The sequence below is a fragment of the Hesperophylax consimilis genome, chromosome 30 (assembly GCF_061612785.1).
Source record: "Hesperophylax consimilis isolate HC1 chromosome 30, BYU_Hcon_1.0, whole genome shotgun sequence".
NCBI lineage: Eukaryota > Metazoa > Arthropoda > Insecta > Trichoptera > Limnephilidae > Hesperophylax > Hesperophylax consimilis.
The window spans coordinates 10,746,851-10,763,195 of NC_142865.1; the positions used below are offsets into that span (position 1 = coordinate 10,746,851).

Sequence of the window (16,345 nt, forward strand, 5' to 3'; positions counted from 1 at the left end):
TGCAACACTCATAAACACCCAAACAGTTTACTTAAACATTTCAACACATGGTTACTACACAAAAAAGGGCATGCATCAGCAAGTTTCTAGCAATCCCTTCTTAGTCTAATTCTCATTCCTTATTTACATACATGTGTTATTCACATTTATAAGGATTTACTTTTTCTTATTAAAACTGCATATGTTTTACGCATGCCTAGTTTATCAATACCTAATACTGTTGTTTAAACTATTCTTTGATGTGTTATTATGATGAGATTTAGACGCTACCATTTTGTAAATTTAAAGTTCCTACGAAATTCCTGTTTTTATGTAACTATATATGTATGTTACTATATATGGAATGCTCCATGTATATATTTGTATAAATATATGTGTATGTGTAAATATATATATATACCCGCCTCAGAACAGAAATCTTCTAGTGAGGCGGGTTACTTTCATGTTTGTAAAATTGATCATTTTATTACAATAAACGCCCGGGTTGCCGGCAATTAAAAAAAAAAAAGTACAGAGGATTAGCAGTAGGAGGCCTTGAGGAAAATAATTTTATGTCATCTTTGGGGATGCTATGTGGTGGGTTATTTTAAGGAAAGGAAAGAGAGTCAGATCTGGGAAGGAAAGGGGTACGAGGGGTGGATAGGAATCAGTGTGACCAGGAGTAACGAATGAATCCATCCCTCCCACTGGGAGGCAAGACGATTGGTCAAAAGGTCTCCCTCTATCGCGCTCTATCACGCAGTATCTATCCGCTTCCAAGACAAACCTTTCCCCATGAACCCTGGCACCCCTCCTAAGTCACCAAAAGGACCACATTGGGCGACCCATGGCAAGGGTGTTGGTTATACAATAAACATATCCGCCTCCCAAATTGATATATAGGTACTTAATTTGTGAAACCAAAAAAAATGTTTTTATTTGTAGGTAATAGATATTTTTTTCTTACCGGAATAACGATTTGGCTAACAGCCAAAACTGCGAGTAACGTGACAAGGAAAAGATTCATCTTGCTTCAATGATAATCTTCAATATACTGACAAATACGAAATGGTTGCATCGCTTTTATACCATAAAGAGAAATAATTCATAATTATTGCATCATTTCAATTGCATTTAATAGTATTACCTTGATGCCATTACTGAACGTTATTGGTGTGTTTTTATCTTGTATTTAATTCATTGGAAATAAGATTTTTATCTTGTAATATTCTTATTTTAGACTTCTTCTCAACTTGAAATACCTCCCCTAAAGCATTTATTATGTACCTCATCTTTATGTTAATTAAGTTACACATTATATAACATAAGCATATTTTTATGATCGCAATATTGTATTAATAACAGGATCTTTTTTTCCTATTATTTTCTGTTTTACACGCTCCTAATTACTCACATTACTTACGTAATTCTAATTCCATGTTATAGTTTATGTCTTATACTATAGATTATGTTGTGTAAAAGCCGAAAGAAGTTAATGTTACAAATAAATAAATAAATAGAGTTTAGCTCTGAATTCTGTCAAGTCTGTGACCATTCTTAAATCATGTGGCAGTCTATTCCAGGCTTTAGGTCCTAAGGTTAACTCATATGTGCCGTGAATATATACTCGTGGGAGATCCCAAGCACTTATATTATACCCTGAAAGTGAGGACTTCTGCTTATCGAAACGCGCTAATCAACACAGTTACTCAACTGCTTAACGATTCTGCATTGACCAGTTGAGACAGTTCAAAAAAATAAAATGCCTTATGACCTTTTATACTTACATTTACCTCAAATTTTTAATCTTCCCAGTAATATACACGGTGTCCGGAAACTCGTAGTACAAGCGGGAAACTGGAGAATCTACACCACATGGGGAACCCAAATAAATATAAAGTTTTTTGATTTGAGCATTTTCATCAAAAAAAAAAAAAAACAAAAAAATATATTTTTCGGCTATTTCAGGGTTAAAATTTTTTATTTTGCGAATATGTCAGAGATAGGTATGCAATTCAAAACAACAGATGTTTTAACCCTGCAGAGCAGAAATATTTTATGATTACACCTGATTAAATGAAGGGTGATTAATAATGCTTTAAATCCGGGTTTCTTTATTTGTTTTACTTTTAAATAGTTTTAATTAGTTGGGTACTTTGATCTTTAGTAATAATTTAAAAGAATTTGATCAAAAAAAAATCAACTTCTGACTCGATTTACTCGAAAACGAAAGCTCTAATCAAAAAAAAATATACTACAAAATCGACTCCAAATGTGATGTAGATTCACCAGTTTCCCGCTTGTACTACGAGTTTCCGGACACCATGTATATATATATATTTTTTGTATTAAGCAATTCACCCTAAAAAGAGTGCCATGTGCCGTTAAAGTTAAGGGAGATGGTTATAATTTTATGGGAAATCTATACGGGAATAGGAAATCTCAAATATTGAAGTCATTCAAGTCTATGAACTTGTATAGAACTGAGAAAATGCGAGAATTGTTGAGAGAAAGTAAATAAGGGGAGATTGGTGGGTGATTTTTATAAGTAAACGATAAATGCCTTTGAAAGATAAATGATTTTTACAATTAAAGAAAACATGATCAAGAGTCTCATTTTCCATGCTGCACTGGCAGAGTGGACTATCTAGGACCCGGATTTTAAACAAATGGGATGCAATGGAGCAATGACCAATTCTCATTCTCGAGATACAGGATATATATCTTTTGGATTTTTTCTTGCCGTGGAACCAAGGTTTACTTGGAATATGATTTTGTATTCCAGCATAAAAAGCACCAGTTAGGGTTTTCGTATTAGTCCAATTTTCTTCCCAGGAGCGAATCATGTTGGATTTAAGAATTGGGATGACGTCAGAGATAGGAATTCTAAAATCTAAAGGATTAGAGCCAGAAATCGTTCCAAGTTTAACTAGAGAATCGGCTTTCTCGTTACCCTCAATTCCTAAATGGCCAGGGACCCAAACCAATATTGTCTCGAAATTTAATTCATTTAAAGATTTAAGGGTGTTTCTGATATTATAAATAATATAGTCTTCTGGTTTATGGATATTTGAGGAAATTTTCAACACTGCGCTTTGTGAGTCAGTGCACAGTAAGGCTCGTCGAATATTGAAAAGACGTTTCATGGAGAATATGAACAAATAAATAAATAAAAATTATGTTATTTTATAAAACTGCTTAGTAAGCATTTTTCAATTATTTATTTAGCCGTTAACGAGATAAATCTCAAAATAATAAAAATTTTATGATTGTTTTTTTAATTATTTTTTTTATGCACAAATAATATAATTAAAAACTTCACACCTCGTTTCACATTGCATGAAGCTAGACATGAGGGCCTCAATAAAACGAGTTTTAAATTTTACACAACCGATAAACAACAATGTAGGGTAAAATTTAAAGCACTTTTATTAGTAAGGATGTAATGCTTACAACATTAAAACAATATTCAGAATACATTCAAATTTTTTTTTTTTTTTTTAATAGATCTCTTCTATTTTCACTTCTTGTTTTACGTGAATGAATTGATAAATGCAAATCTTGAAAATGAAGATTAACCCACTACCCGACATCAGATCGAGCTGAAACTCGACAGATATACTCGTTGTCTTTGATAATGCATTCAATCAAGCATATTTCAAAATTATATGACATTACAGCAGGGAATATAAGAAATAAATATCGGTCCTACCCAATCAGGATTTGGTGCAGTCGCCTTGCAGGCGCGGTCTCCTCCAGTACCTGGGGAGGAAGGTACGATCCTCAGTCAATTTTTTTTTAGTTTTAAAACTTCTCAGCAGTTAAGAATCAGGGTGTTTCAATTCTCAAGTTCATTAAAAATTTCATAAAACTTTAAAAAAAATAATTAAAAAAATTTAAATAATAATAATTTTTAAATAACAAAACACGATCACAAAATCAAATACATTTATCGTCATCTACTTACACGACTAAATTTGGAATTAACTCCTTACAATACATAGCACATAAACAATATAACGCATTACCTAGTAATTTAAAACTTCCGGCAGCGAACAAAAAAACATTGACAAAATCTCTTAAAAGCTATTTCCTTAGCAGTTTCATTAATGACTAACACAATCTTTCTCTGGAACTCCACAATGACATCTGCGTTTATTTATTTTAATGTATTTATTTTAATGTATTTTATTTATTTGCCTTGTCCTTTCTAATGTTGTCTTTCCCGAAATGAGTTTTATAAACTCATTGGGAATAATACATTATTACTTTATCATTTTGTAATGTATTATCTTGTAATAAAATAAATAAATGAATAAAAATAAATACATTTACTAATTAAAAATATACGTAATGTAGTAAAAAAGTTTTTTCTTTTATTTATTCAATAACACCATCATTCAATTTATTTAAAAGAATATATATTAACAAGTTCTGCGGTTAATTTTATTACTACGCATGACAGCTGTTTTGCCTTGTGTTTATATTATATAATATATGTTTATATTATTTCCATTAGTACTTACAAATAATGAAAAACAAATTGATATAAATTTATTACCTGTGCCTCAGCAATTTGATGGTGCCTTCGGAAGGTGAAACAGCTGTCATTTTGTTCTGATTACCGCACAAGAGTCCCAACTGCTATCAACCGCCTGGAGCTAGTGAGCTAATCCCCAATTGGGGATACAACAGTTGTGAGGCTGAAGGTAGTGAGGAGGGGAATGAGGATCTGGCTAGTCAGATCTGGTCACCAAACACGCCTAAAGCCATTTCAAGCGACGTTTCAATTCTGAATGGAATTAAAATAGAGTTCTGCAAATTATACTTAACTAGCTGACGTGTACCTGGCGATGCTGGGGGTTAATCTTAGGAGATTTTTCTGTAGGCCTTTTTAAGATATACAATTCCGTAGTACATTATTTTGATGTATCTCATAAGGTTTAGCAAGCGTCAACAATGTAAGTGCCCGAAAACATACTTTTTCGACTTGATTATAAAACATCCAGTTTTCTCTACTTTTTATAAATATAATATGCATATAATCATTTATGCAAACCTTTTGAAAGAAATTTTCTAAATGACAGTGAAAACTTTATCAAAATCGGTTGCGTAGTTTAGAAGAACTAAGCGCAGAAACAGACAGATGCGTATAGAGATTTAGGGATGACAATAAAAATAAATAAAAGTTATTTTCATAGGTACAGAATAATAATGTAATATGTTATTGCTTACGAAAAGAATGAATACAAATAAATATCGGTGTTTTAGTTTTATATTGGTTTTATTTATTTATTAATCTTAAGTTAGCTCACATCGTCGTATGTGCTAATAGTTTTAGAAACATTTAAGAAAAATCACAGTATTTGGAAAACAATGGATCTTTAAATATTTTAATGTAAAAAAACATCAATATTTGAGGAAAATATTTTTTCTCAATTCCTCTTTAAACTTAACCATCTTCTCAATCTCGATAACTTCCTTCGGGATTTTGTTATGCAGTTGGACGGCCAATCTGTTGTCAATCTGATTTTTCTTGCATTTCTCGTACCGTGTCCGTGTATCTCGTGGTTGTAATTTATTTTTCTATTCATTTCTTTAGACATCATCCCTTAAATTTAAATTTTATGTCATACAGGATTTTCCAATAATAGGTGTTATTTTGATATTCAATCGTAAAAGATCAATGGTTTCGTTGCTCGTGTGGCACGTAGCGCCGTTTTGTTGAAAGTAAATGTTGTCCAGATCAATACCATCCAATTCCAGCCATAAAAAATCATTAATCACTCTCGATAGCGCAATCCATTCACCGTAACTGTTGCTCCAGCCTCATTTTCGAAAAAGTAAGGTCCAATGACTCCGCCGGACCATAAACCGCACCAAACATTCACACGTTGAGAAAAGATAGGCTTTTCAACAATAACTCTTGGGTTTTCTTAGCCCCAGATGCGACAACTTTGCTTGTTGACGAAGCCACCGAGGTGGAAATGGGCCTCACCACTCAAGATGATTTGTATTTGATTTACTCAAGTGAATTTTAATAATTTCAATGCGTTGTTGAAGCGTGTATCGTTCCATTTTTATTAATGACGTAGTTTCTAGTTGTCAAATGTCAAAAAATGACAGCTTCAAAAGTAACATTTACCGAAATAGCGGGCTATTCAAAATAACACCTCTTATTGGAAAACCCTGTATTTCGTTTGAAAAATGTAATTTCGGCAGACGTGTACATACGTCTCTCTTGTTAAATAGTACAAGAATTGAGAAATTATATCCCTTAGGCGCATATGTTGTAAAACAATGTATGACTGTGTTACAAAAACCGAGATCCGTAAATTTAGAAAACTTTGTGATATAAAATACTGTTAATTAATTAAAAAAATTGATTTCGTGGATTCGTTACTCTTTAAGTTTTCAAGTTCCAAAAAAATATATGTTATTTTTGAAGATAATATCTATACATTTGTTATTTATTTATTTTATTTATTAACGGACATCGTCCAAATTACAAAATAATAACACGAATACAGTAAAATGAAAAATGCAGGAGTAGACAAAGGTACATGAAAGCAAAAACATAAGGCAGATATAATATAAGAAAATAAAGTGACAAGTCGAATCAAGTCAAAACTACGCCGTGGGTCAGGACCACAGGACACTTATAATATTCCGTCACTTGTTTAGCGACTGGCAAAAATCATTCAGACTTATCCCAAAAAAGTTAAGGTTTTGACTTGAGTTGACCAGTCTACACATTCTGGACAATGGTGAATAATATCCATAATTTGTCGAATGATGGTTGAGGAAGAGCAGTTGATTATTTCTGAGTCTTTGCGAGGGGATATTGAAGGGAATGAGTTGCAGAAGAGTAGGTGAATCAATAATACCATTTATAATTTTGAAGAAGCAAATGAGGTCATTTCTTTCCCGACGGACTTCCAAAGGAGAGAGGTGTAGAGTTAGTTGCTGAAACGTTAATTATATGAAGTTCCCTCGATAGAAAAAAATCGAAAAGTAAGCTCAAACAATTATTAATTAATATGTTGGAGGTATGAAAAAATTCACACTGTATCTTTAAATGCAACTAAAGCATTTGCTAGAGATTTTTGCTTTTTTTCAAACATTTTCAAATATTTTCACCATTTTCGCTTAATTAACCCTTAAATGCACATTGTTGCACAACGGCAACATACCGTTCAAACCACTTTTAACTCTTTGGTGTATACTTAATTCATGCCGTTGTAGAATTATCACGTTCACGGTAATGTATTTTATCGAGTGACAGCACCTTTTTTTCTTTCGCGAATGTCAAATGTCATTTTTTCTTTGACAAAGTGAAGATACTCGAAAATTGGTTGGAGGTTAGAATTGCAGTTTTGTTTTGCTGTTATTATTTTGATTTTCTGATGTAAGTAGATACAATAATATAATACTTATATGTAATAACTCATCTTTTTTTCCGGTACACTTTTGAGAAATTGTTTTAGGTTTTGTTTTTTTTTTCATATGTAAATTGTTCATATTAATTTTTAGTAAATACATGGTGTTGTAAATCTGCAACAAATTTTTTTTAACAAATACTATTAAAAAATGACAAAAAAAAAAACTTTATTTTTCCTTGCATATACAATGTACATATTATTAAAAGCGAATGTTTTATGAAGACAGCGTAACACGTATTCATACAAATACTGCTATTGATAGTGACGTACTGATATTATCGCATTCCGTCATGATATAAAAAATTAAAATAAATAAAAAAATAATGTATTAGGAAAAGAACACGTGTTGTCGACATATGCTGAATTAGTAACCTTTTATCACGAAGTTTGCATGCTGTCACTTTTTTAACAGGATAAGTTTTCTCTGTGTAATTAATAATATTAAGAATGGGACGCTTACACGGAAGGAGATAGAACTAAATAACCATCACGTCGTTTCCCCGCAGAGGTAGCCAGAGAGGTCGAAACAATCGATCTTGGCACACGCTCCTTGCCTCATTCACATTCACACATACTCGTCTGTTATCCGAACAAACCTACATAACAAAAAACACTAGATCCTTCAAACAAAAATACATCCAGCAAGCAAATACGAAGACACCTTTTGGACAAAGAAATTACATTTAAAACTTTACAACAAATTACGACTCTCCTACAAAAACCAAGCAAATGTAAATATATTCAAAGCGTTCACAAAACAATGGATTTGGGAAACAGGGAAACACGAAATTGATAGATTGATTGGATTATATTAAAATTAAATAACAAGACTGAAGATACAAAATATCTTCCCCAGCGCGGGACATCCCAGTGGGGAAAACATTATGATAAACATAAATTAAAAATTAATTCCTACTCTTGACATGGCCTGACTCAAGTATCTGGTTCACTTGATCGTGCCATGTCTTTCTCGGGCGTCCCCGACTTCTGCTACCATTCACATTAGCTTCATATCTTCACCAATCTTAACATCATGTCAATTAAACAACTTTATTCTAAAACTATACTCATTTACATTCATAAGTACAAAACCCAAGAAATAACAACAAACACATACAATAGAAACACTAGATCTCATGGTCAAAAACTTATCCAACAAATAACTACTAATACAACTTTTGGGCAAAACAGCTTCTTATATCATAGTATTAAACTCTACAATAAAATACCACTCTCACTCAAAAACCTCAACATTATAACATTTAAATCTCAAATAAATAGCTTGATACTTAATATAGGGAAATCTGAAATAGAAAATATACTGAAATCAAACACAGACTAAAACCGAATCTACTAAACTGAACTATACAAAAAAACACTATCTTACTTATTATAAAATTATTTAAAAAAAATTAAAAAAATTATGCTACATGATATATGTTTATAATTAAATTCTTATGTTTCTTTGTTGTAATATTAATTTCTTATAATTAAATTATAATATGTTAATGACATCCTCAGCACGGGAGATCCCAGTGAGGATATCATTATCTCTATATATTACTAAGAAAAGAAGACAATAAATCATTAATATTATTTTATATTCTACTCACACTCCTTTCATCGTTCATTCGCTAACATTCCCTTTCTGCGTCCCTTTCTTAATCTTACTCATTTCACTTACATCAGCCTTGCATTATTTGCAAATATCCACATTTTTGAGGGATCAGGGATCTCGATTTCGTCCTTCCTCTGCCAGTTCCGTGCCTCGCTGCCATACATCAGGGTAGGTACCAGCACTCCATTGTGGACTGCTGACTTCGTTTCTTGGACCATATTTTGGTTGCGCCAACTACGTCCAGTCCTCTATTAATGAAGTTTCCTGCAATTACCCTTCTTACAATATATATTTCAGCCTTTCGATCTCTCGTATACAAGGATGAACAAATCATCATCCAGCCACCAAATACAAAAAAAACAGAGAACTCACCGAATATATCACTCGCATTGAGATTGCAACGATTCCTTTATCTCCAAATTCGGCAGCGGACGGCAATCGGCACAATCACACTTGCATTCGCACTATTAAATTATGATCTGTCACGACCAGCTCTCAAGAGAGTAGAATTTAGAATAATATTCAATTAACACATTATAATTCTAAAGTACTGTCTTTATTCTTGTGACAAAAATATTTAAAAACAGAAGATGATAATCAGGACTAGTGGTGCCCTCTCTTGTCAAACAATATTTTTCGGATGAATCCAGCTGCTTAATGCATAGATGACTGTAATTCATTATCACTTACCTGAAGAGCAAATTCTATACAAAACTGACCAGAGAGGTCTATCTTGTCCAATATTTTTAATTTTAGTTTTCAAATTATATTTCAAACTAATTTTAAGTCTACTGCTTCTTCAACCATATTATACCACGTTACAAATGTGGAGATACAGAAAAAATTGCAAGGCGTAGTGAATAATTTGAAGAAAAGTACGCTTAGATGGTTTGATCATGTAGAGCTGATGAAAGATGTAAAGGAGTGTAAGGGAAATAATATAACGCGAAAGTGAATGGTAGATGAAGTATTTGTACAGTTAGGGGGCTACTGGGACTTTGGAAGCTGGACAGTATGCCGATTGTCCCGATGCTTCCTCGGATTCTTATGATGGCCACTAAAAGTTACGCCAATCAAGGGGGCAACTGTTTGGTGAGTGACCCTTAAGAGAACTTATTTAAATTGCCTTCTCTCTGCACGCATGTTTTCCCGTATTCTTTTTGCAGAATACCGTCCATTGTATTCGGGTTAAGGAGTGTCAAATAAATAAGTCACCAATATGACATCATACAGAAAGAATATATTCACTTATTAACACACATTAAAAAGAGTTGCACAAATAATGAAAGGTACGTCTGTACCGTCTGAAAGCTAACTAAGCTAAGATCAAAGAGGAGTCATTAGTACTGTATATTTATTTATTTATTAATCTTAAGTTACCACAGATCTTCGTGTGTGCTAATAGTTTTATAAACATATAAACATGTACATTGTTTTTTTTTTCCATTATTTCTGGCTTTCACCCTTCAAGGGTGTTCTTGGCCATCATTTAAAATTATTGAGAAAGGTGTATTGAAAGTTGAATTTAAATATTAATTTTATTTAAATAGGCAAATTTCAAAATTATAATGAAAATTGGAGTCGAGTTCAGACTTAAAAGAGATGAAATGTTGAATGGAGGGGAGGCAATTTTAGTTAAGGCTTGATAGAAGAGAGGATATTTGTTTAGAGAGGGACAACCAAAAAATATGTGATCTAAAGTTCCCACTTCTAGACCACAGAATGTACAATCTGGGGAGTCAAGGACGTGAATTTTAAAAAGATGGGAAGGAACGGAACAATGACCGATCCTCATTCGAATGAGTGAAGAAATTTCTTTTTTGGAAAAATGAGGGAATTGCTGAAACCACGGTTTTGATGGAATAGTCCTTTGTATTGAGGCATAGCAGGCTCCCTTGGATTGACTAGCAATGTGCCAATACTCTGACCAAACATTGCGGGATCTTTCTTTGATGATGGAAAAAATGTCAGATAAGGGAATGTGGTTTACGAGGGTAACAACAGGGTTGGACGCTCCTTGTTTTGCCAAGGCATCCGCAATATCATTACCCATGATACCAACATGTCCAGGAATCCAAATCAGAGTTACAGATTTACCAGAGCTTTGAATGGATGCTATCATCTCTCGAATAAGGCATACAAAATGATCATCAGGATGAAGAAGAGGACTGGATTTAAGTTTTTGGAGGGAACTGAGAGAGTCAGAGAGAACGAGGGAATGTTCAAAATTATTTTTGATTATATATTTGAGAGATTCTATTATTGCAATGCACTCAGCTGAAAATATTGAAAATTGATTTGAAATTGAATGAAATATTCTATCATTAGAATTATTGTGGTAAACGTTAATACCTATACCACAGTTAGGAGAGTCGGGAGATTTGGATCCATCAGTAAATAAAAGAGAAAAGTTGGGCCATTTAGATAAAATAATGTCATTGAACATATTATTGACAGTTCGGGCCGGGAGATTGGAATGACTTTTAAAGATTCCGATCCCTTCTAATATTGTTGGGGATAGGGTGACGTGACTATATTTTAGTTTGTATAAGGGAAGTAGATCATTTTGGATGATGTGGAGCTCTGAGAGAGACTTAAAATTTTTACAGATGTCAGGAATAGGTTTAGTTGAAGCTCTGATTGTAGATGAATGGGTTGAGTCAATGAACAACGAGACACTGGGGATAACCTGATGACATTTAGAATTTAAACATTTAAGAACAAATTTGTCAGCAAATAGTTGACGCCTTAAATAAAGAGGAGGATCAGAACATTCTACTTGAAGGGAATTGATGGGTGACGATTGCATCGCTCCAGTTATTATTCGCAAAGATTTAGATTGAATTTTGTCTAATTTATTAAGTACATTTTTTGAGGCGGTACTAAAAAGTGGGCAGGCATAGTCGAGATGGCTTCGAATAAGTGCATTGTAAAGCAACTTAATGCAAGTAGGGTGAGCTCCCCACCAAACGCCAGATAATGATCTGATGATATTTAAATTTTTTTCGCATTTAGTAACTAAATTATTAATATGGGAAGACCATTTAAGTTTCCTATCAAATGTTACTCCCAAAAATTTTACTTCAGAAGCGTTGGAGATTGGAGAATTTTTAAATAAAATTTGAACGGGGGGGTTTTTATGGCGGTTTGAGAAGGTGACACACTGAGTCTTTTGGATTGAAAGTTCAAGACCATGTAACGTGAGCCATGTGCAAAGGGCATTCATGGCTTCGTTAAGATATTTGACGGCGAGAGGGATGATTTTGGATGATAAGAAGAAAGCTATGTCATCTGCGAACTCGATAATTTTTATTTGTGGGGGAATAGTGACATGCATATCATATGTGTATATATTATACAGTAAGGGGGACAATACATCGCCTTGTGGTAAACCCTTCCAAATAGACCTACTTTGAGGAGAAATATCTGGAAGTTCAATGAAAATTTTTCTATCTAGAAATAGATTAATAATTGATTGGACAAACATGGGGGGAAGGCCAAGGCCTAGAAGTTTTTTTTTCAGGATTGGGATGGAAACATTGTCAAAGGCGCCTTCTATATCTATAAAGACGGCAAGACAAACTTCCTGTTTAGAAATTGATAAATTAATATCAGTGCTGATTATGGCAAGGTTATCCTGAGTGGATTTTTTTTCCTAAATCCAAATTGAGATGGAGAGAGAAGCTGTTTACTCTCGACAAAAAATTCTAATCGGTTTTTAATTAATTTTTCATAAAGTTTACTGAGGGTGGATGAAAGAGCGATTGGCCTGTAGTTGGATCCAAAATTTGGAGATTTGTTTGTTTTTAAAATAGGGATGATTATTTGAGAACTCCAGTCATCAGGCATTATACCAGTCTGGAAGATTTTATTTAAGATGCTTAAGAAGTGGTTTAGAACATTATCATTACTATTTTTGATTATGCTGTAAGGTATACCATCTCTGCCTGGAGATGAGTCCATGACTGTTGATAAACAATTTTTTAGCTCAATTAAGGTGAATGGAGAGTCTAGCCAATGATTAGACATGGGAGTATTATAGATGGGCGTTATTTCATCTAAGTTAGGAACAGAAGGGGGGGCAATTTTGTCCAAGAATTCATCTATCCATTTAGAATGGGACGCTCGAGGAGATGGTGAACTGAAGGAGGATCGAAATCTTCGGATCATAGACCAAACTTCCGAAATTGGAGTGTTCGGAGATACTGAACTGCAAAAGTTGTACCACCCGGATCTTTTTTTTGACCTCAATACCCTTTTGGCATTGGATTCAGCGTTTTTGTATATAAGATAGTTCTCCATAGTCATATTGTAACGATAGGAAAGAGATTTAGCTTTCCGAATTCTTACTACTTTGGAACATTCCTCATCCCACCAGGGAGTTGGAGGGAGTTTTTTGAGAGATTTAGTTTTAGGGGGAGGATTTTATTTATTTATTGCAGTTATGAGCATTGATTTGAAGTTATTATAATCATCTTTGACGGAAAATATATCGGTGGCGGGTGAATTTAGTAGGAACTTGTCCATATGAGAGTTAAATTCATCCCATTTGGTGTGTTTCGTTTTAATCTTTGTCGAAATATGAGACTTGTCCGATTGGAAAGAAGTTTGATAAATAATGATGATCGGGAAATGATCACTGGAGCAAGGGTCGGGGGACACCACCCACGAGGAGAGAGAAGCCAGACTAGTAGAACATATCGAGAGATCCACTGCACTGGGGTTTGTGCTGGGGCGTGAGATCCTAGTAGGAGATCCGTCATTCAAAAGGAAAAGGTTGGATTGATCTAGGAAATCCATCACACTTCGACCATCTCGGTCGGAGAAAGCAGAACCCCAGACGGGGGAATGGGCATTAAAATCGCCTAATATAAAGAAAGGAGGGCTTAGTTGACTTACAATTTGCAACCAAGTTTGTTTATTGAAGTGGGCTGTTGGGGGAAGATAGACTGAAATAAAGGATGTGTCCTTTATTTTAGCTGCAACCATTTGGAAGTCAGCATTGGGGGGTTTGATATTATTTATTGGGGAAAATGATATGGATTTTTTAATAAAAAGGGCAGCACCGCCGCCCGAACCTTCCGGGCGATCGTCGCGGAGACAGGAATACCCTCCCACATTAAAGTGGGTGGATGGAGTAAACCAAGTCTCCGAGATAGCAGCCAAAGAAATAAAGTTGGAATTTAATAGGTTAAGGAGATCAGATTTGTTAGAAATAGCACTTCGGCTATTCCACTGAAGTATTCTGACATCCTGAAGAGCCATTTTGAATAAATGATTTTAATGTGGAAATAATAGTAGCAGCGTTGGACGGTAGATTACTTTGAGAAGAAATAAGGTCAATTAGAAGCATAATAAGAGTTTGGATAAATGAAGAATTGTCTTGGGAGAGTTTTTCAGAAAGTTTAAGAGAGTTCATTGAGGACGGATTATAATTATTTGCACACCCATTTGTGGCATTTGAAAGAGATGAACCATTGGGATTTAAGAGCAGTGAGTTGTGTTGTTGCTGATCGTATCCAGGAGCCGGTTTAGAGATAGCGTTTTTGTATGTGAATTTAGTTGAACGAGAAGAAGTTGTTGTAGTGGAGGGAAGAGGGTTGGATGAGGAGTTGCTGGATAAAGCCTCAGCAAATGATTTTTTGACAGGCGGGAATAATTTAGAAGCCTGCAGAAAAGACAAGTTCTGAGAGGCCATTGAAATTTTAATATTTTTTTGGCGAGATTGTTCTGGGCAAGATGTGTTGATAGCTGTATGTGAGCCTGAGCAGTTAAAACATTTAGGTGAGGAGGAAGAAGGACATTGGTCAGCTGCGTGGTTTTCTCCACATTTAAAACATCTGGGTTGAGATCTGCATGCAGCTTTGGTATGACCAAAACGGCAGCAATTGAAACATTGAGTGGTGGGATATGTATACATTTCAACTGGTAATGAGTTGAAGAATAAATATATATGGGAGGGAAGAGATTGACCTTCAAAGGTGATAACAACAGATTGGGAGGGCTTCCAGGTAATTATACCCTCAGAGGAGTCCTTGTAATTTAGCCTCCTGGCTTTTATGGGATTGCCAATATGTTGGGGGGTTGAAAGTGAAGACAGAATTTCTTCGATGGACAGATCGGTCGAGATACCTCTGACCAGGCCCATGCGAGTGACATTAAAAGTAGGGATATATGCCTTGAACTTTGAATTAGATGAAATGAAGATATTTTTGATGAAACTGTTGGCAGCTGGCCCTGAGAGGAATTCGACGGAGATTCGGAAGCGACCCTCGGCTTTTACACCTCCAGGTTTGATTGAAAGATTCTTGCTATTTGATAGGAATTTGCCAAATTCAAGAGGGTGGATGGTTTTTCCTTTACAGTTTTTTGGGCGTATGCTATGAATGGGCCACGGGAATGAGGAGAATAAAAGTTTGTTGGAGGAAGTTGAGAAAGTGCTGGTGGGGACAGTGAAGTCGAAGGCAAGTCAAGTTTTATTGGGGAAGAAGGAGTAAATTTCCTTTTTTTGGTAGAAGTCAAGATGACAGAATCACTGTCAGAAATTTCTACATTTTCCCCATCTGGGGGGTCTGGAGAGGGATCTGGGGGCTTTGTAGGGGCTCCAGGGGGGAAATCTTCCTCCATTATTCACAACAGTAAACAACTACAATAATAGTATGAAAAATGACAGAAGTAAAAAAGTTTATAAATATCTGGAAATCAGCAGCGAAAAGTGACTCCTGGAAGATCAGGAGGGAGAAGAAACCTCAAGGCACAACACACTACACTTTTTTTTTGCCAGAAAACAAAAAAGAATGGTAAAAAATTAATTTTAGATAGAGCAAAACAAAACAACTGATGACAGCCAAATGTTATTGTTGCAATCATGTACATTGTTTGGCAAACATAATCTTTCTTTAAATATTTCACTAAAGTCACAAAAAAAGAAACATTAATAATTGAGATAGACATATTTTCTTAATTCATTTTTGAACTTATTAATATTTTCTATGACAGCAATTTCCTTCGGGATTTTGTTATAGAGTTGAACGGCCTGGTACATCAGAGATTTTTGGGTGATAAATAATATAATAATAATATAATATACATTAATAGATAAAGATAATTGTATCACAGTGCGCGGGAAAGTAGGCTGTAGGCGGTGTGATTTTATTTATTTATTTATTTAGTATTAATAATACCCCAAACTAGGCAAATGCCCGTATTATGGTGGTAACATAAATAAGAACATATAAAAACAATAATGTTGTACATATATCGTTATAAAAATGGTAATACAAACAAAAATTATAAATATATTTAC

General features: G+C 34.2%; 1 protein-coding gene across 2 annotated transcripts in view; it reads left to right on the plus strand.

Annotated features, from left to right (window-relative positions):
* The window catches only part of igl (IQ calmodulin-binding domain containing protein igloo), a 557,622-nt gene that overhangs the window by 473,372 nt on the left and 67,905 nt on the right, over nucleotides 1-16,345 (plus strand). The window lies entirely within an intron of this gene.